The sequence below is a fragment of the Artemia sp. Qi Xiang Cuo genome, chromosome 7 (assembly GCF_049724085.1).
Source record: "Artemia sp. Qi Xiang Cuo chromosome 7, ASM4972408v1, whole genome shotgun sequence".
Classification (NCBI taxonomy): Eukaryota; Metazoa; Arthropoda; class Branchiopoda; order Anostraca; family Artemiidae; genus Artemia; species Artemia sp. Qi Xiang Cuo.
The window spans coordinates 72,432,243-72,451,837 of NC_142800.1; the positions used below are offsets into that span (position 1 = coordinate 72,432,243).

The 19,595-nt window shown below is 40.5% G+C and overlaps 1 non-coding gene across 1 annotated transcript; it reads right to left on the reverse strand.

Annotated features, from left to right (window-relative positions):
* Positions 1 to 4,040: 4,040 nt before the first annotated feature.
* Positions 4,041 to 4,113, reverse strand: TRNAK-CUU (transfer RNA lysine (anticodon CUU)). The gene has a single exon. It is a non-coding gene; the product is annotated as a tRNA-Lys (tRNA).
* Between the last annotated feature and the right edge of the window lie 15,482 nt (positions 4,114 to 19,595).

The window sequence follows — 19,595 nt, forward strand, 5'->3', positions numbered from 1 at the left end:
CTAGCTCAGAAAAGTAAAAAAAAGCAACCCACACATCCCAAATCATAGGTTTCAGACAGCAAACACCAACGAAAGACTAAGAAATCTAGCTTAGAAAAGCCCGAAATAGTAATTTACATAACCCAAATCATAAGTTTCAGTCAACACACACCTACGAAAGGCTAAGAAACCAAGCTCATAAAAGCCTGAAATAGCAAACTACTCATCCCAAACTATAGGTTTCAGACAAAAAAACACCTATGATGGACTAAGAATCCTAGCTTTGAAAAGTCCAAATAGTAAACTACACATTCCCAAATCATAATTTTCTGACAACACGCACCTATGAAAGGCTAAGAAATCTAGCTCAGAAAAACCCGAAATAGTAATTTACATATCCCAAATCATAAGTTTCAGACAACATTCACCTACGAAATACTAAGAAACCTAGCTCATAGAAGCCTGAAATAGCCAACTATTCATCCCAAACTATAGGTTTCAGACAACAAACACCTATGAGGGACTAAGAACCCTAGCTCTTAAAAGTCCAAATAGCAAACTACGCATTCCCAAATCATAATTTTCTGACAACACACACCCCTGAAAGGCTAAGAAATCTAGCTGAGAAAAGCCCGAAATAGTAATTTACATATCCCAAATGATAAGTTTCTGACAACATTCACCTACGAAATACTAAGAAACCTAGCTAAAAAAAGCCTGAAATATCCAACTATTCATCCCAAACTATAGGTTTCAGACAACAAACACGTATGAAGGACTAAGAACCCTAGCTATGACAAGTCCAAAAAGCAAACTACAAATCCCAAATCATAATTTTCTGACAGCACACACCTATGAAAGGCTATGAAACCTTCTTTTCATCTTCACTTATTCCTAGCCTTAGTGACTTAGTCTTCCTAACATTAATTTTCAAACCAATTCTAGAACCCTGAACTCACAAAACCTATAAAACTTCATTCATTTTGCTCAGACTTTCATCTAGGATGCTTAAATCATCAGCATAATTCAAGTCCAGGAGACTTTTTCCTCCCCATATAATTCCATTGTCTCCCATTGCCTTTCCTGTGCTCCTTAAAACAAAGTCCATCAAAATAATCCATATAAAGGGGGATAGAACACAAACCTGCTTAACTCCTGATTTAATACAAAACCAGCTGCTAACCTCATTTCCTGCCTTGACTGCAGAAGTGTTATTCTCGTCCATAGCACTAACCCCTTTAATGTATTTTTCTGGTATACCATACAAGGATAAAACCTTTACTAAAGCTCTTCTATCAACAGAATCAAACGCTTGCTCATAATCTATAAAACTGAGGACCAAAGGTGTTTGAACACTCAGGCGCTTCTCAATTATTAGTCTAAGAGTGAAAATTTGGTTGACACATCCTCTACCCTTTCTAAAACTGCACTGTTCTTCTCTTAAAACTTTGTTTACGGCATCTCTCAGTCTAAAAAGTATCATAATACTAAGTAATTTGCTACCTACAGAGATCAGACTAATGCCTCGATAATTACCATACTCACTTTATCACCTTTCTTATACAGTGGCTTAATTAAGATTTTCCTAAAATCGTTAGGTAAATCCCCTTTTTCAAAAATCATATTCATAATCTTCAATAACTTATTTCTAACCTCAGAGCCACAATATTTAAGAAACTCATTTACTACCCTATCAGCACCTTGACCCTTATTATTTTTTAATCCTTTTAGTACAGTTGCTAATTTCTCCTCACAAAACAAATCTTCCTTCACATCCAAGGTATCACAAACTTTTTCATTTTCCTCTATATTTTTTCCTGCAACTCTATCTCGGTTAAGCTAATTCCCAAAATATTCGGCCCATCTCTTTTTAGTTTTTTCCTTATCGCTAATTGGGACCCAATTCCTATCTTTAACTGGGACAAGTCCGGATTGACTACTCCCTCTCAATTTGTGAACGTGCCAGTACAATATTTTACTATTATGCCGTCTATCTGCATCTTCCAGATCCTCGGCAATTTTATCCATGGCCTCCACTTCAAACCTCCTTAGTTCATATTTTAATGGTTTCTCCACTTTCTTTACATTCCTTTTGTTTTGATACGATCTATTACTCAGATAATTCTTGTACAAGTCCTTTCTCCTTTCTGTTAAACATAAAGCTTTTTCAATAATATTTTTAGCTGCAGTTCTAGCTTTCTTCCCTAATACACCTTCAGCAACTTCACAAATTATTTTTCTAAAATTATTCCAACCATCTTCCACATTATCAAATTTTAAACTCTTAAGTTTAATATTCAACTGTTCCTGGAAAGTATCTCTCAAATTCTCATCCTGGAGTCTACCAACATCATAACTTCCCGGGAGGTAGCTACCCTTCTGATATTTCGGCTTTAAATTAATCCTTGACCCTACTAGAAGGTGATCTTTACTTTTAACATTAGCCTAATAAAGGCACTCCTGTATACTTTATTATCTTGCATTGATCCTGCCAGTTTTTGGTTTACTATAATATAATCAATAAGGTTGGCTGTCTTACCATCACGTGAATACCTTGTTAACTTATGAGCTATTTTATGACCAAACACCGTATTGGTTATAACTAGATTGTTATACCTACAAAATTGCAAAAGTCTGTATCCATTACTGCTTTCTTTTCCTACACTAAATTTACCTAGGCTGGGATATCATCTATCCCTATTTCTACCAACCTGGGCATTAAAATCTCCCAGTAATAACATGATATTTGTACCAGGGACCTTGCCTATTTGCTCCTGTAACTGTAAGTAAAATTCATCTGAGTCACTAGTATCTCCGTCAGTCGGTTCTACAGGGGCCTATACTACTATAACTGATACCCTGAACTTTCTAGTCATAAAATGAGCAATTAGTATTCTATTATTAGTACCTTCCCACCCTAAACAAGACTTTTCAGCTTCCTTATTCATCATGAGGCCTAATCCCTTTCTATGTCCCCATCCTTCCTGTCTGAATAAACAAATTCTACATCACCTAAATTCATGCTTCCTACCCCTGGGATATAAGTTTCTGAAACTCCTAATAAGTCCAGTTCGAATCGTCTGAATTTGTCAGTCAAAATATCGATACGATAGTCATTTTTTTATGCCGTAACATCCCAAGTTCCAATTTTAATGTTCTTTAAATCATTGAAATTATTATGGCATCAGGAAAAGCAATGATCTCAGATACTAATGCATGACGGAGATCACATATCTTCTCAATTCTACACCGAAGTGCTAAAGCCAACTTATAACTGGACAGCAAAAAGTCCCTGGGACCTCCATGACTGGAGGCTTTGTGCAATCTTGGACCCATCTTGGTCACAACATGGTTTTCAGCACTTGGCGATGCTCTTCTATCAACAAGAGTCGAAATACTGCACAGACAGTCTCAAGCCTATTGCCCCCGACTCATTATATATTCATGCCTACGAATATTATACTACTACGGGGAGGCAACCCATAATAGATAAATTAGCTAGTAAGAGGTTTTTCAGCCCAAAGACGCCCATCAAAACATACCAAGCCCAGAAGAATTGTCCATTAGTCAGAATCCCGTGCGAATGCTGTGTCGTTTACTAGGCTATAATTTCCTCGAGGGGTGCCACTCCTCAAGTGGGAATAGAGATGGCCGCATGGTCCCCAGTCTTGCAGGTACCCCGAAAAGGTCGAGGCAGCCCTTTGCAGAAGCCGTTGTCCATAGATCTGGATCTTACGCCCTGCCACAGTTGTCCTCCTATAGAGGATCCTCTCGCGATGGTGTTCTGCATCACCATGCAATTAAACCCATTGCTGGGAGAAGGTTTGCAACTCATGGGACTTTTTTAGGCCCTTTTGAGTATACATTTGAGGGGCCTTCTTCCTCCTCCGCCTGTATTTATGATTCTGGGCGAGGGTTCCCCAGATTCTATTATGGACCCCCAGGAACAACGTCCCACCCTTGGTCCGTGCCTCCTATGGAAGTACCCTACATATCTGTAGAGCGTTCCCCTATCGCCACCTGGGGACACGCTGAATGGCTTGGGGGAGGCCAGAAAAATACGCCCAACGTGGGGCCCGAACCCACGACCCTGAGATTAAGAGTCTCATGCTCTACCGACAGAGCTAGCCGGGCTTTAAAGATTTAAAGGGCTTTAGCTAATTTAAAGATTCCATATATATATACTGTCATTCATAGGTAAAATTCTATTTTAGCTACTTTTGACTATCCTGGAAAGGGTTCAGGCGAAAAAAAAGAAAGTCTAAGGGATGGGTCAACAGGCCAAAGCATGTCCGGGGAAAGCACCGAAGCACCCACCTCAACTCCCTCTCCCTCCAGAGGGTCCCGAAACGTGCCTACATGACAGGTATATACCTATTGAAATTTTGACAAAACAACACTTTATCTTAATTTTCAGTTATCAGTTTCTTTTATTCTGGCTTTAGTTCTGAAAATACCAGTCCTGTTATTGGTTTAGAATTTTAAGCCATGTCAATGGTTTTTTTTTCCAAAATTTAGGAAATGTATTGGCATATATTTAAAACCTTATAAATTTGGATTGAGCAAAGTTGTGAAGCTGAAAACAATTTTGTGGTAGGCTACTTCATTTAAGCAGAAGATCTATTTTGCAAGGCTTCACATACAACACACATATTTTTAAAGGTCATCAAAGATCAGGACCCTCTAGAGGGAGAAGGAGTGGAGGTAGGTAGTTCAAAACACCCCCTCCGGGAAACACGCTACCCTAGCCCGTAAACCCATCCCTGAAACCCTCACCCTCACAACCCAACCCCCCTCCAAAACAACCAAAAGTAGCAAAAGTTGTCAATGTTGATCAACAAACCCATGTGATGTTGTGAAATTTAAACTGTGAACTATTGACTTAAACTGAGTGTCTAAGACATTTTTCCAATTCTAGGGTTAGACCCGAAAGTGTTAAATTATAGTTACTCAATACTCACCTTGGTGTTTTATTCAGGTTATGTGTTTTCCAACTATTAATATATAGGTTTAATTCCCTGGAGATTTCAATGTCAACATATTTTGAATTATTCCTGTTGGATTATTCCTGGTATCAGCTCATGAATAGCTGATACGAAAGTATGTATCACAGTGCATAGTTTTTTCTATCGCCAAATGAATAAAATTGATCAATCATTTATTGTCATTATCATTCAAAAGTCACTCCTAAAATGTGTTTTCAACCATAAATTTTTATACAGAATGTTTTAAATTAATTTTCGGTTCTTAATATGTTTTTTATTGGCCTAGTTTTTAGAGTGTAGTTCCTAGTTTTCTCCAAAATTTGATATCTAAACTTAAAAATCTTCAGGGCCTTTTCAATCCAAATTGAGCAACGGCATGAGGCCCTAACACTTTTCTTGAGCCTCATTTGAGTAATACATCTGTTTATCATCAACTAACCTAACTTCTCTCCAAGATCGGAAAAGTCCTAGTCTAGAATTTTACTGATTTCTCCTTTTTTTTTAGCGTAAACAACCCCTTCCCGAAAAAAAGTCCCTTAATATTTTAAATAAAGTAGAAGAGCAGCTGTATTGAACTAAGATTTTGAGAAATAAAGTCTGAGTGGATTGCTCAGTTTTCAACACCTCACTCAGTAGATTGAACTGTTTTATGAATTTTATAGCCTATGTAAGCTTTTTTAGATTTTTTAACTCTCAGAATTGTATACTGTTTCAATTTGGAGGGGCCAGCCACTAGACTGGAACCAAAACAATTTTTTTCTAATTTAATATCATAAAAATACTTCACTATAAACCAATACCGTATTCATAATTTCTTTTTTTCAGGAGGGAGGAAGAGGTGTTTACAAAAATAAAAATAATTTTAATGGGCTTTATTACGTATTTACGAGTAAATAAATTTCAGGGAGGGGGAAGTAAAATAGTTCATAGTAAACAAAAGTACAAAAACACACTACAAAAAAAATTATTGTCTCGTGAGAAAAAATTCTATTTGCAGTGTATTCTGGAATAGTAACTAAAATTTTGATTTTAGTCTTAATAGTATTAAATAAAAGAAAAAAGTTTTTTATAACTGAAAGTAAGGAGCAACATTAAAGCTTAAAACGAACAGAAATTATTCCGTATATGAAAGCGGCTGCCCCCTCCTCAACGCTTCGCTCATTACGCTAAAGTGTTTTATTGTTTTAAAAGATAGAGTGGTGAGAAAGAGTCTAACTCAAGCGTAGAGAGCGAGGCGTTGAGGAGAGGACATCCCCTTTCATATAAGGAATAATTTATGTTCGTTTTAAGTTTTAATGTCGCTCCTTGCTTTCAGTTAAAAAAAACTTGTTTTTTTTATTTAATTTCTGAATGTTTTTAAATTAATGCAGGTTTTGATTTTGGTTCAACGTACATGAATAATTAAAACGAAATCTGAATATTAATTTTACTTTTATTTGGTTAAATGGCTTCCTCGAAAGTTGTTTAATTTTATTTACGAATGTTTTTATTAGTAATAAATATACATAACTTACGAATTAACTTACGTAACGAACTTCTATATTCATTTATTTTGAATACGTATATTAGAGGGTTCCCCCCCCTAGTCAATACCTCGTCTATACGCTAAAATTCGAATTTTGTTCCAATTCTTTAAAAATAACCCTTAATCACAAAGGCCGTTAATTAGAATAAATAGCTCTTATGAAAGCTCTAAAAACTCTTTGGCGTAAAGAGTGAGGTATTGACTAGCGGGCAAACCCCGATCATATACGTAATAATTCCTGCTCATTTTAAGTTTTGATGCTGCTCCTTACTTTCAGTTGAAAAGCTTGTTTTTTTATATTAAATTTCTGATCGTTTTTTTTAAATAATTCAGGGAAATCTAGCGCCCCCTTCATAGCAATGCCCCTTCCCCATGAAAACTTCGTCTATGGAAAGATCCTCCCACGTAACCCCCAACCCATCCCCACCCCCACTACCAGAAAAAATTCTTCGTGAAAACGTCTGTATATTTCCCAATAAGCAATACTATATGAAAACATTGGGTAAAGTTCATAACTTCCAGCCCTTCCCCCGAGAACTTTGGGGATTAAGTCATCCTAAAAGATATAGTTAGTATATTTACGACCATGCTCAACAAAATTGCTATCTCAGAATTTTATTGGGTGACTTTGAGAAAAAACGAGCTTGGGAGGGTGCCTAGCTGCCCTCCATTTTTCGGTCACTTAAAAATGAAACTAGAACTTTTAATTTCCGTTTGAATGAGCCCTCCCACAATATTCTAGGACCACTGGGTCTATACGATCACCCCTGCGAAAAAAAACAAAACAAATAAAACACGCATCCGTGACCTTTCTTCTGCCAAAAAAATACAAAATTCCACATTTTTGTAGATAGGAGCTTGGAACCTAAACAGTAAGGTACTCTAATATGCTGAGTCTGATGGTGTGATTTTCATTACGTTTCTATATATTTTAGGGGTGTTTCCCCCTTTTTCAAAAATCAGGCAAATTTTCTCAGGGGCGTAACTTTTGATGAGTAACATTAAACTTGATAAAACTTGTATATTTGATATCAGCATAAAAATCTGATTCTTTTGAAATATCTATTGGTTTCAAAATTCTGTTTTTTAGAGTTTCGGTTACTATTGAGTGAGGTCGCTCCTTACTTTCAGTTCGTTACCGCGAACTGTTTGAAAGTTGTTCAGAAAAAAAACTGTTCAGCCTGAACCCTTTCAAAAATCAAGTCAGAACAAAACTGACTGAAAAATTGATGGGCTTATGGCTTTTTTTAAAGACTTTTTGCACATTTGCTTTCATAACTATTAAGATAAATGAAAATCATAATTACTCCTGAATCAGTTACAAATTGCGATGCTTTCTCAGTTTTTTTTTTTTTTTTTTTTTTTTTTTAACAAATTTTAAAACCTTTGGCTGCTATGGGCTGGTTTGAGCTCTTTTAGTGTATTATGGGTTAAAATGCAACTTCCCCCGGAAGCAATTATTAAATTATTAATGAGCATTAAAAAGACGTCAAGTAATGAATTCAAGATAAAATTCGACTTTAGCTACTTTTGGCTATTGTGGAAAGGGGTTAGGTCAGGAAAATGAAACTTTCAGAGATAGGTCTAAAGGCTAAAGTATTTCATGGGAAGGTATTTTGAAGTACCTACCTCCACTTTTTCTCCCTCTAGAGGGTCCTCAAATTTTCCTACATGACAGGTCTATACCTATTTAAATTTTGAGAAAACGAAATTTTCCCTTAATTTTCAGTTATCAGTTTCTTTTTCTCTGGCTTTAGTTCTGAAAATTCAATTCCTGTTTTTTGAAAAGAATTTTAAGCCATATCAATGTTGTTTTTTTTCTTCAAAATTTAGGAAATTTATTAGCATATCTTTAAAACCTTATAAATTGGGATTGAGCAAAGTTTTGACGCTGAAAACAATTTTTTTGTACTTCATTTAAGCAGAAGATCTATTTTTCAAGGTTCTACTTTTATAAGACACATATTTCGAAAGGTCATCAAACGTCAGAACCCTCTAGAGAGAGAAGTAGTGCAGTAGAGAAGAAGTAGTAGCACCTCATCAGGACAAACTTTAACCTGTAGACCTATTCCTGAAAGTTTCATATTCCTAACCTAACCCCTTTCCAAGATAGTCAAAACTAGCAGTAGAGGAGGGGGTCCGACTCGTGACATTACCACGTGGTTTATGGTTTTCTCAGTGAGAATGAAAAAACAGGAATTTTCTTACTTGGAAAAACAGGAATTTTGTCACATTTATGGTTGTTTTCTTGAATGGATATGTGTTCTTTTCGATTTATTGGATGTTTTCTTGGTTTTCAACATCAAATTATTGATGTTTTATGGTTTTCATCTATGTGAATTTGAAAAAAAGTAACTTTCTCACATTTATGTCTGTTGTTATGGGTGGTTATGTATGTTGTTTGAGTTATTTGATGTTTTTCATGGATGTTTAATGGTTTTTGTCAGTGAGAATTTGAAAAACAGGAACTTTGTCACATTTATGGATGTCAACAGCAATTCATGTCTGTTTTATGGTTTTCTCAGTGAGAATGAAAAAACAGGAATTTTCTCACATGGAAAAACAGGAACTTTCTCACTTGGAAAACCATAAACCACGTGGTCCTGTCACGAGTAGCACCTGTGAACTTGATTTACATAAAGTTCGCTGAGAGCGTGCACTTACAACAACAACAACATCAACCTTGGAACACCTGTGCTGTCGACCTCAATTCACCTATCGTGAATCAATAATTCCCCTTAGAAACAACAAATTAATTTCCCCTTTCTTGACAGATCAATCAATCAATGACATCATCTGTAAGACTTTAAAAATTTTCGCCTAGAAACATTTCTCCAGGAATAGATCCAAATCATTAATGTCTTTGCCTCGGGAACAACTCTTTTGGTCGAACTCCAAAGGATATTAATAACCAAAGGCCATGGAAACAATTAGGCAAGAAACATCTTAGCGATGAATTGTTTTAGCGCGCGAAAAGGTTTCCTATTAATTTGAAATGCGTTAGCGCAGAGATGCCAATAACAAAGGAACACGCTGAATTTGCGTTTAGGGATTATTTGGGCGAAACCGTTTTAGACAGGTTATGGAACTATTTCGGCGAAACAGATAGAGACATTTTAAAAGAAGATTTTTGAAGAGATTTTAGAAGAGAATTTGAGTGTGGTCGTTATAATACACAAGTTTCATTTGAACAGTGTTGTGAGGTCCTCTAACCCAACCCCAAAGGGTTCCAATCCTCCTACCCCAACCCCGAAGGAAGCCCCCGGTCCTCAAAGGCCCCCCAAGCTCCCAAAGGCCCTCCACCGGTCCCCAAATGTCCCCCAGGCCCCCAACTGCCCCCTCGGACACTCAAAGGCCCCCCAAGCTCCCAAAGGGCCACCGGCGCCCCAAAGGCCCACCCAGACACCCAAATGCCATCCCCGGGCCCCCCAAAGGCCGATCGAGCTCCCAAAGAACCAACGGGGTCCCAAATGCCCTCCACCGGTCCCCAAAGGCCCATCGAGCTCCCAAAGGACCAACGGGGTCCCAAAGGCCCTCCACCGGTCCCCAAAAGTCCCCCCGGCACCCAAAGGCCCTCCCTTTGCCCCCAAAAGGCCCCCCAAGCTCCCAAAGGATCACCGGCGCCCCCAAAGGCCCACCCAGACCCCCAAAGGCCATCCCCGGGCCCCAAAAAGGAATTATTTACTGACCTTCAGTTGTTGTGATTTTAAAAGTTCTGCTTTTGTTTTCTAAAATCATCGCCTAAAATGCCTCAAACTGTTTCACCCAAAGAGACACACACACAGAGACACACACACAGAGACACAAACTGAGACACACACACACACACACACACACAGAGACACACACACAGAGACACACGCACAGAGACACACACAGAGAGACACACACATAGAGACACACACACAGAGACACAAACACAGATACACAAACACATACACACAAACACATAGACACATAAACATAGACACACACACAGAGAGACATACACAGAGACACACACACAGAGACACACACACACAGACACACACACAGACACACACACACAGACACACCAACACAGAGAGAGACACACACAGAGACACACACAGACACAGACAAACATAGAGAGAGACACAGACACAGACACTCACACACACAGAGACACACACACATAGACACACACACAGAGACACACACACACACAGACACACATACAGAGACACACACACACACAGAGACACACACAGAGACACACACACAGAGACATACACACACAGAGACACAAACACACAGAGACACACACACAGACACACACACACACAGAGACAAACACACAGACACACACACACAGAGACACACACACACACAGAGACACAGACACAGAGACACACACACAGAGACACACACACACAGAGAAACACAAACACACAGACACACACACAGAGACACACACACAGAGAGGCACACACACACAGAGACACACACACACAGAGACACACACACAGAGACACACACACAGAGAGACACACACAGAGACACAACACAGAGACACACAATCAGAGACACACACACAGAGACACACACACACAGAGACACACACACAGAGACACACACACAGAGACACACAAACAGAGAGACACACAGAGACAGACACACAGAAAGACACACACACAGAGACACACACACACAGAGACACACACATAGAGACACACACACACAGAGACACACACACAGAGACACACATACAGAGAGACACACACACACAGAGACACATACACACAGAGATAAACACACAGAGACACACACACGGAGACACACACACAGACACACACACACACACAAACACACACACACAAACACACAGACACACACACACAGAGACACACAAACACAGACACTCAGAGAGACAGACACACACACACAGATACACACAGAGCGACAAACACAGACACACACACACCCATACACACACACAGATACACACACACACAGAGACACACACACACAGAGACACACAGAGAGAGAGACACACAGAGACACACACACAGAGACACACACACACAGAGACACACACACAGAGACAAACACACAGAGACACACACACAGAGACACACACACAGAGACACACACACAGAGACACACACACGCAGACACACACACACAGACACACACACAAACAGACACACACACACAGACAAACACACAGAGACACACACACAGAGACACACACATAGACACACACACACAGACACACACACACATACACACACACAAAGACACACACACACAGAGAGACACACACACAGACACACACACAGACAGACACACACACAGAGACATACACACAGAGACACACACACAGAGACACAGACACAGAGACACACACAAAGAGACACACACACAGAGACACACACACACAGACACACACACACACAGAGACACACACACACAGAGACACACACACAGAGAGAGACACACAGAGAGACACACACACAGAGACACACACACACACAGAAACACACACACACGGAGACACACACAGAGACACACACACAGACACACACACACAGAAACACACACACAGAGACACACACACAGAGACACACACACAGAGACACACACACAGACACACACACACACACAGAGACACACACACAGAGACACAAACACAGAAACACACACACACACACACACACACACAGACACACACAGAGACACACACACACAGACACACACACACACACAGACACATAAAGAGACACACACACACACAGAGACACACACACAGACACACACACACAGAGACACACAAACAGAGACACACACACAGAGACACACACAGAGAGACACACACACAGAGACACAGACACAGAGACACACACACACAGACACACACACACAGAGACACACACGCACAGACACACACAGAGACACAGACACCGAGACACACACACAGAGACACACACACAGAGACACACACACACGGAGACACACACAGAGACAGACAGACAGAGAGAGACACACAGACAGAGACACACAGAGACACACACACAGAGAGACACACACACAGACACACACAGAGACACACACACAGAGACACACACACAGAGACACACACACACAGACACACACAGAGACACACACACACACAGACACACACAGAGACACACACAAAGAGACACACACACACACACAGAGACACAAACAGAGACACACACACAGACACACACACACAGAGAGACAGACACAGAGATACACACACAGAGACACACACACAGAGACACACACAGAGAGAGAGACACACAGAGACACACACACAGAGACAGACACACACACACACAGACACACACACAGACACACACACACAGAGACACACACACAGAGACACACACACAGAGACACACACACAGAGACACACACACAGAGACACACAGACACAAACACAGAGACACACACTCAGAGACACACACACAGAGAAAGACACACAGAGACACACATACAGAGACACACACACAGAGATACTCACACAGAGACACACACACACACACACACACACACACAAACACAGACACATACACACTCACACACAGACACAGAGACACACACACAGAGACACAAACACAGAGACAAACACACAGAGACACACACACACACAGAGACAAACACACGGAGAATAACACACAGAGACACACACACACAGAGACACACACACAGAGACACACACACAGAGACACACACACAGAGACACACACACAGAGAGACACACACAGAGACACACACATACAGAGACACACACACAGAGACACACACACAGAGACACACACACAGAGACACACACACAGAGACACACACACAGGGACACAGATACAGAGACACAGACACAGAGACACACACACACAGAGAGACACACACACAGACACACACACGCAGAGACACACACAGAGACACACACACAGAGACACACACACAGAGACACAGACACAGAGACACACACACTGAGACACACACACACAGACACACACACACAGAGACACACACACAGAGACAGAGACACACACACAGAGACACACACAGGGACACACACAGAGACACACACACAGAGACACACACACACACACACACACACACAGACACACACAGATACACACACAGAGAGACACAGACACAGAGACAGAGACACACAGACAGATACACACACACAGAGACACACACACAGAGACGGACACAGAGACACACACCCAGAGACACACAAACAGAGACACACACACAGAGACACACATACAGAGACGCACACACACACACACACAGAAACACACACACATACACACATTCAGATACTCACACACATATACACACACACAGAGACACACACACAGAAACAAACACACAGAGACACACACACAGAGACAGACACACAGAGACACACACACACAGACACACACACACACAGAGACACACACTCAGAGACACACACACAGAGACACACAAACAGAGACACACACACAGAGACACACACACAGAGACACTCACACAGAGACACACAGAGACACACACACAGAGACACACACACAGAGACACACACACAGAGACACACACACAGATACAAACACACAGAGACACACACACAGAGACACACACACAGAAACACACACACAGAGACACACACACAGACACACACACACAGAGACACACACACAGAGACACAGACACAGAGACACACACAGAGAGACACACACACACAGTCACACAGACACAGAGACAAACACACAGAGACACACACACAGAGACACACACACAGAGACACACACACAGAGACACACACGTAGAGACACACACATACAGACACACACAGAGACACAAACACAGAGACACACACACAGAGACACACACAGAGAGACACACACACAGAGACACAAACACAGAGACACAGACACAGAGACACACACACAGAGACACACACACAGAGACACACACACAGAGACAAACACACAGAGACACACACACAGAGACACAAACACAGAGACACACCCACAGAGACAAACACAGAGAGACACACATGTTCCTTTAGTACCTTAGCAATTAGGCTTAAATGAAGATATTTATGCAGAGTTTCAACTAGCTATGGCTAAGTTTGCTAAAGACAAGCTATTTTCTTGTGAAAACACACAAAATCAGAAAAAATTTTCAATTTTCCTTTAGTATCAACACAATTATACTTAAAATGAAGATATTTATGCAGAGTTTCAACTAACTATGGATAAGTTTGCTAAAGACAAGCTATTTTCTGGAGAAAACACACAAAATCAGAAAAAAGTATCAATGTTCCTTTAGTACCTACTCAATTAGACTAAAATGTATATATTAAATACGAGTTTAAACTAGCAATGGCTAAGATTGCTAAAGAAAAGATATTTTCATGAGAAAACACAAAAAAAAAAAAAAAATGATCAATGTTCCTTTAGTACCTACGCAATTAGACTAAAAATGAAGATATTTATGTAGAGTTTCAACTAGCTATGGCTAAGTTTGCTAAAGACAAGCTATTTTCTTGTGAAAACACACAAAATCAGAAAAAATGTTCAATGTTCCTGTATTACATACACATTTATACTAAAAATGAAGACATCTATGTAGAGTTTCAACTAGCCATGGCTAAGTTTGCTAAAGACAATCTTTTTACTTGCGAAAACACATAAAATCATAAAAAATTATCACTTTACATTTAGTACATACACAATTAGACTTAAATGAAGATATTTATGCAGAGTTTCAACTATCTATTGCTAAGTTTGCTAAAGACAAGTTATTTCCTTGTGAAAACACACAAAATCAGAAAAAATTATCAATGTTCCTTTAGTACCTACACAATTAAACTAAAAATAAAGATATTTATGCAGAGTTTCAACTAGCTATGGCTAAGTTTGCTAAAGACAAGCTATTTTCTTGTGAAAACACACAAAATCAGAAATAATGATCAATGGTCCTTTAGTACCTACGCAATTAGACTAAAAATGAAGATATTTATGCAGAGTTTCAACTAGCTATGGCTAAGTTTGCTAAAGACCAGCTATTTTCTTGAGAAAACACGCAAAATCATAAAAAATTTTAAAATTTCATGTATTACCTAAACAATTATACTTAAAATGTAGATATTTATGAAGAGTTTCAACTAGCTATGGATAAGTTTACTAAATACAAGCTAATTTCTTTATAAAACAAAAAAACAAAGTAAAATTTAACATTTTCCATTTTGTACATACAAATTTATACTTATATTAATATATTTATGCAGATTTTAAACTATCTATGTCTAAGTTTTCTAAAGACAAGATATTTTCTTGCAAAAACACACAAAATCAGAAAAAAAAATTTTCAATGTTCCTCTAGTACCTACGCAATTAGGCTGAAATGAAGATATATATGCAGAGTTTCAACTAGCTTCAACTTCTAACCTATCCCAGTCTAACTATCAACTTCTAACTAGTTTCAACTAATCTAACCTATCCTAACCTAACTTAACCTAACCTAACTTAATCTAACCTAACCTAGCTTAACCTAACCTAACTTAATCCAACCTAACCTAACCTATATGCGCGCGTACGTAGGCTAACCTAACCTAATCTAACTTAATATAACCTAACGATATTTTTTCTGATTTTTTGTGTTTTTGCAATAAAATAGCTCGTCTTTAGCAAAATTAGCCATAGCTAGTTGAAACTCTGCATATATATCTTCATTTCAGCCGAGGATGAAGAGACACACACACAAAGAGACACACACAGAGAGACACACACACAGAGACACACACACAGAGACACACACACAGAGACACACACAGAGAGACACACACAGAGAAACACACACACAGACACACACACACAGACACACAAACAGAGACACACACACAAACACACAAACACACACAGACACACACACACAGACACACAAACACAGAGACACACACTCAGAGACACACACACAGAGACACACACACAGAGACACACACACAGAGACACAGACACAGAGACACACACACACAGACACACACACACAGACAGACACATACACACACAGAGACACACACACACACAGAAACACACACACACAGACACACACACAGAGAGACACACACACACAGAAACACAAACACACAGAGACACACACAGAGACACACACACAGAGACACACACACAGAGACACACACACAGAGACACAGACACAGAGACAAACACACAGAGACAAACACACAGAAACACACACACACACAGAGACACACACACACAGACACAAACACAGAGACACACACACATACACACACACACACAGAGACACACACAGAGACACACACACACAGACACACACACAGAGACAAAGACACATAGACACACAGAGAGACACACACAGAGAGACACACATACAGAGACACACACCGAGAGACACACACACAGAGACACACACACAGAGACACACACAGAGAGACACACACACAGAGACACACACACTCAGAGACACACACACAGAGACACACACACAGAGACACACACAGAGACACAGACACAGAGACACACACACAGAGACACAGACACAGAGACACACACACACAGAGACAGACACACAGAAACACACACACAGACAGACAAACACACACAGACACAGACAGACACACACACAGAGAGACACAGAGACAGACACACACAGACAGACACACAGAGACAGGCACACAGACAGACACACACACAGACACACACAAAAAGAGACACACAAACAGAGACACACACACAGACACACAAACAAACACACACACACACACAGACAGACAGACCGACAACGAGCCCATCACACCCACACACACACTGAAACACACACACACACACACACACACAGACACACACACACACAGACACACACACAGAGACACACACACAGAGACACACACACAGAGACACACACACAGAGACAGACACACACACACAGACACACACACACAGACACACACACACAGAGACACACACACAGAGACACACACACAGATACACACACACACAGACACACACACAGAGACAAACACACACAGAGACACACACAGAGACACAGACACAGAGACACAAACACAGAGACACACAGACAGAGACACACATACAGAGACACACACACAGAGACACTCACACAGAGACACACAGAGACACACACACAGAGACACACACACAGAGAAACACACACACAAACACACACACACAGACAAAAACACAGAGACACACACAAAGAGACAAACACACAGAGAGACACACACACAGAGACAAACACACAGAGACACACACACAGAGACACACACACACAGAGACACACACACAGAGACACAAACACAGAGACACACACACAGAGACACACACACACAGAGATCGACACAGAGACACACACATACAGAGACACACACACAGAGACACACACACACACACACACACACACACACACAGACACACAGACCCAGACACAGAGAGACACAGACAGACAGAAACACACACAGACACACACACAGAGACACACACACAGACACACACACGCACACACACACACAGAGACACAGACACAGAGACACACAAACAGAGACACACACACAGACACACACACAAACACACACACACACAGAGACACACACACAGAGACACACACACAGAGATACACACACAGACACACACAGAGACACACACACAGAGAAACACACAAAGAGACGCACACACAGAGACACACACACAGAGACACACACAGAGACACACACACACACACACACACACAGAGACACACACACACACACACACACACACACACAGAGACTCACACAGAGACACACACCCAGAGACACACAAACAGAGACACACACACAGAGACACACACACACAGACACACACACACAGAGACACACACACAGAGACACACACACAGAGACACACATACAGAGACACACACACACACACACACACACACACATACAGACAGACACACACACAGAGACACACACAAAGACACAAACACACACAGACACACACACACAGACACACACACAGAGACACACACACACAGACACACACACACACACAGACACACACACAGAGACACACACACAGAGACACACATACAGAGACACACATACAGAGACACACACACAGAGACACTCACACAGAGACACACAGACACACACACACAGACACACACACACACAGACACACACACAGAGACACACACATACAGACACACACACAGAGACACACACACAGACACACACACACAGAGACACACACACAGACAGACACACACAGACAGACAGATAGCGAGAAAACCACACAGACACACAGACACAGAGACACAGACACAGAGACACACACACAGAGACACACACACAGAGACACACACTCAGAGACACAGACACAGAGACACACACACAGAGACACACACACAGAGACACACACACAGAGACACACCCAAAGAGACACACACACAGAGACACACACACACATACACACACACAGAGACAAAAACAAATAGACAAACACACAGAGACACACACACAGAGACACAGACACAGAGAGAGACACACAGAGACACAGACACAGAGACACAGACACAGAGACACACACAGAGAGACACACACACAGAGACACACACACAGAGACACAGACACAGAGACAAACACACAGAGACACACACACAGAGACACAAACAATTCTTACTTAAAAATATGCAGAGTAACTGTGCCTAAAACATTGTGCATGCAGACCTGCTATACTTTACCCCACCCCAGCGCCCTTAATGTGCAAATATATAGCCCAAATTGTTTCTAAAGTATTATCTTTTCATTTTTTTTTTCTGATATTTGATAAGGATTAGTCAGAAAAATAGGTGTTAAATAGATGAAGAACTTAACAAAGGCGCTATTACATGTAAGTAACATATTTATTGTTTTCGAAAGTAATGATTTCAGATGTTTTTTCCTTTCCCTGCGTGCGTGACAACTGTCATCTCGTTATCCCCAGTATTATTACCTCTGAAGAAGATTTTTTGGTTTTAACCTGAGCTGTTTTGAAATGTTTTGTTTTTGCTTCGTATCTACTTTGGCCTGATTTTAAACC